This window comes from Heterodontus francisci, chromosome 15, assembly GCF_036365525.1.
Source record: "Heterodontus francisci isolate sHetFra1 chromosome 15, sHetFra1.hap1, whole genome shotgun sequence".
NCBI lineage: Eukaryota > Metazoa > Chordata > Chondrichthyes > Heterodontiformes > Heterodontidae > Heterodontus > Heterodontus francisci.
Genome location: NC_090385.1, coordinates 10,845,557 through 10,850,123, shown reverse-complemented (window position 1 = coordinate 10,850,123; position 4,567 = coordinate 10,845,557). Strand labels below are relative to the sequence as shown.

Below are 4,567 nucleotides of genomic sequence, written 5' to 3'. Positions count from 1 at the left end.
TAAGATTGATAAAGAAGGAAAAATTAGAGTACGAGAAAAAGCAAACTAAAAATATGAAGACCGACAGTGCGAATTTCTATAAATATTTAAAAGCAAAAAGAGTTTACAAAATGAGTGTTGGTCCGATAGAAAGTGAGTCTGGGGAATTAATAATTGATAATAGGTATTGCTGAAAATAGAGACATGTTATCGAAGCTTTTAGTCTTACAAACATCAGAACAATACACAAGAATAATTAATGTTAGGGAAAACAACAACTATACTGCACGAGAAGAGAATGCTAATTGGTTGGTAATGCACCAATTTACAGTGAGTGACAGTAAACTGCCAAGCTTTGTTTAAAATTTAAACCAGGCAGCTTGACTCTGATTGGTCAAGGCATTACCCTGAGGAATGAACTAGCGAATGGCTATCACTTATTTTGTTCAGCTGAAACAGGCGTAATGTTTGTATGTCTGCAAAGAACAGGGCCATGTGTATTAATGTATGTAGCTTCCAGTATGCGCAAATGCACCACACTGCGAGCCCTACTGACAATCTTAACTTGGTTGTCAGCGTAATTCTTAGCACACTGTGGATTATTGAGCAAATGTTGTCCAATCGCAGAAACACATTTAATGTTGGACACTTTGTTTGGAGTTTTGGAAGCAGAGGCTATTTGGGTACGGTCTGTACCTTGCCCGTTGCGAACAGCGGAAGGGACATGTTGTTTGATATGATCTGCCAGTCTTTGGGATGTATGGCCTATATACCGAGCATCACACTGACCCTGAAAAGTGTCCAGTCTACCTCAAATTTCCCTGGAAGGGTAATGTATCCCAAAAATTTGAGCAACAGGTAAAGCTAGCTGTTTCATGCTAATACTATGCAGTAGCAACACATGTGGTGTTCACCACTAACAGGATGCTACTGTCTAGCCAAAAAGACGTTCTGCCTATCATACAAATGAATAATGTGATATATGAATTTCAATGCCAGTGTGATGCTAGGTATAGGCTAGTTCATTCCTCAGGGCAATGCCTTGACCAATCAGAGTCAAGCTGCCCAGTTTAAATCTTAAACAAAGCTTGGCAATTAACTGTCAGACATCATAAACTGGTGCATTCACCATGACAACGCCTCTACCAATCAGAGTACACTTGCCAACCAATCAGCACTCTCTTCTCATGCAGTATAAGTTGTTGTTTTCTTTTACATTGTTTATTCTTGCAATTGTCCTGATGAGTGCAAGATGAAAAACTTTGAAAACATGATTCCATTTTCAGCAATATTCAAGTTCTGTACTACGAAATGACTAAATGGTAAGAAGGAGATGGCAGATGAACTGAACAGGTATTTTGTATTCTCTTCTCTTCTCTCTTTGGCCTCCTTATCTCGAGAGACAATGGGTGAGCGCCTGGAGGTGGTCAGTGGTGTGTGGAGCAGTGCCTGGAGTGGCTATAAAGGCCAATTCTAGAGTGACAGGCTCTTCCACAGGTGCTGCAGAAAAATTTGTTTGTTGCGGCTGTTACACAGTTGGCTCTCCCCTTGCGCCTCTGTCTTTTTTCCTGCCAACTACTAAGTCTCTTCGACTCGCCACACATTAGCCCTGCCTTGATGGCTGCCCGCCAGCTCTGGCGAATGCTGGCAACTGACTCCCACGACTTGTGATCAATGTCACACGATTTCATGTCGCGTTTGCAGATGTCTTTAAAGCGGAGACATGGACGGCCGGTGGGTCTGATACCAGTGGCGAGCTTGCTGTACAATGTGTCCTTGGGGATCCTGCCATCTTCCATGCGGCTCACATGGCCAAGCCATCTCAAGCACCGCTGACTCAGTAGTGTGTATAAGCTGGGGATGCTGGCCGCCTCGAGGACTTCTGTGTTGGAGATACGGTCCTGCCACCTGATGCCAAGTATTCTCCGGAGGCAGCTAAGAAGGAATGAATTGAGACGTCGCTCTTGGCTGACATACGTTGTCCAGGCCTCGCTGCCATAGAGCAAGGTACTGAGGACACAGGCTTGATACACTCGGACTTTTGTGTTCCGTGTCAGTGCGCCATTTTCCCACACTCTATTGGCCAGTCTGGACATAGCAGTGGAAGCCTTTCCCATGCGCTTGTTGATTTCTGCATCCAGAGACAGGTTACTGGTGATAGTTGAGCCTAGGTAGGTGAACTCTTGAACCACTTCCAGAGCGTGGTCGCCAATATTGATGGATGGAGCATTTCTGACGTCCTGCCCCATGATGTTCGTTTTCTTGAGGCTGATGGTTAGGCTAAATTCATTGCAGGCAGCCGCAAACCTGTTGATGAGGCTCTGCAGGCACTCTTCAGTGTGAGATGTTAAAGCAGCATCGTCAGCAAAGAGGAGTTCCCTGATGAGGACGTTCCGTTCTTTGGACTTCATTCTTAGACGGGCAAGGTTGAACAACCTGCCCCCTGATCTTGTGTGGAGGAAAATTCCTTCTTCAGAGGACTTGAACGCATGTGAAAGCAGCAGGGAGAAGAAAATCCCAAAAAGTGTGGGTGCAAGAACACAGCCCTGTTTCACACCACTCAGGATAGGAAAGGGCTCTGATGAGGAGCCACCATGTTGAATTGTGCCTTTCATATTGTCATGGAATGAGGTGATGATACTTAGTAGCTTTGGTGGGCATCCAATCTTTTCTAGTAGTCCGAAGAGACCACGTCTGCTGACCAGGTCAAAGACTTTGGTGAGTTCAATGAAAGCAATGTAGAGGGGTATCTGTTGTTCACGGCATTTCTCCTGTATCTGACGAAGGGAGAACAGCATGTCAATGGTCGATCTCTCTGCACGAAAGCCACACTGTGCCTCAGGGTAGATGCGCTCGGCCAGCTTCTGGAGCCTGTTTAGAGCGACTCGAGCAAAGACTTTCCCCACTATGCTGAGCAGGGAGATTCCACGGTAGTTGTTGCAGTCACCGCGGTCACCTTTGTTTTTATAGAGGGTGATGATGTTGGCATCGCGCATGTCCTGGGGTACTGCTCCCTCGTCCCAGCACAGGCATAGCAGTTCATGTAATGCTGAGAGTATAGCAGGCTTGGCACTCTTGATTATTTCAGGGGTAATGCTGTCCTTCCCAGGGGCTTTTCCGCTGGCTAGAGAATCAATGGTATCACTGAGTTCCGATTTGGTTGGCTGTATGTCCAGCTCATCCATGACTGGTAGAGGCTGGGCTGCATTGAGGGCAGTCTCAGTGACAACATTCTCCCTGGAGTACAGTTCTAGGTAGTGCTCCACCCAGCGGTCCATTTGTTTGCGTTGGTCAGTGATTATGTCCCCTGATTTAGATTTGAGGGGGACAATCTTCTTGATGGTTGGCCCAAGAGCTCTCTTAATGCCATCATACATTCCTCTGATGTTTCCGGTGCCTGAGGCCAGCTGAATATGACTGCATAGGTGTTGCCAGTAGTCATTTGCGCAACGCCTAGCTGTTCTTTGTGCAGTGCTTCTGGCTGCTTTTAGTGCTGCGGATGTTAACTCGCTGGGGGCTTTCTTGTAGTTCAACAGTGCAATGCGCTTAGCGGCTATGACAGGTTCCAGCTCTTCATTATGAGATTGAAACCAGTCTGCATTTCTCTTTGCACTTTTGCCGTAGATGGTCAAAGCTGACTCATAGATGGCGTCTCTGATGTGGGCCCACTTGGTCTCAGCATCCCCTGGGGAGTGTTTTGAAGGGCTGTTACAAGTGAATTTAGAAATTTTTGTAACAGCTGTGGGTGAGAAATTCTGTTCGTGTTGAGGCCCTTCTGCTTGGAATGATGCAACTTCTTTGGTCTGAGTCTAACCTTGCTGCACACCAGGGAGTGGTCGGTGTCGCAGTCCGCACTGTGGAAGCTGCGTGTGATTTGAATACTGTTTAAGGCGGCTCGCCTTGTGACAATGAGGTCTAGCTGGTGCCAACGACACGATCTTAGGTGCCTCCATGAAACCTAGTGACAGGGTTTAGTGTGAAAGAACGAGTTGGTGATGCAAAGGTTATGATAGGTACACAACTCAAGCAGTCTCTGCCTGTTCTCATTCATCCTTCCAACGCCATAGCGCCCAAGGCAGGAGGGCCATGAGTCATGGTCGGCCCCAACCCTGGCATTAAAGTCCCCCAGCAGGAATAGGTGTTTTGTGTTGGCCTGTTAGCTTAGATGGTTAGAGTGTGGTGCTAGTAATGCCAAGGTCCTGGGTTCAATCCCCATACACGCCAGTGCTATTTTGTATTAGTCTTCACTATAGAGGATACAGGTAACATCCCAGAATTAGCTGTAAGTCAGGAAATGGAAGGGACGGAGGATTCAAAACAGATCATGGCTGATCGTCTAATTCAATATCCTGTTCCCACTTTTTCACCATATCCCTTGATCCCTTTGGCATTAAGAAATATATCTATCTCCTTCTTGGATATATTTAATGACTTGGCCTCCACTGCCTTCTGTGGTAGAGAATTCCACAGGTTCACCACCCTCTGAGAGAAGAAATTTCTCCTTATCTCGGTTCTAAATGGCATATTCCGTATCCTGAGACTGTGACCCCTGGTTCTGGACTCCCCAGCCATCGGGAACATCCTCCCT

The 4,567-nt window shown here is 46.5% G+C and overlaps 1 non-coding gene across 1 annotated transcript; it reads left to right on the top strand.

The window, feature by feature from the left end:
* Nucleotides 1-4,129: 4,129 nt before the first annotated feature.
* trnat-agu (transfer RNA threonine (anticodon AGU)) lies at nucleotides 4,130-4,203 on the top strand. Its single transcript has one exon. It is a non-coding gene; the product is annotated as a tRNA-Thr (tRNA).
* The last annotated feature ends 364 nt before the right edge of the window (nucleotides 4,204-4,567 follow it).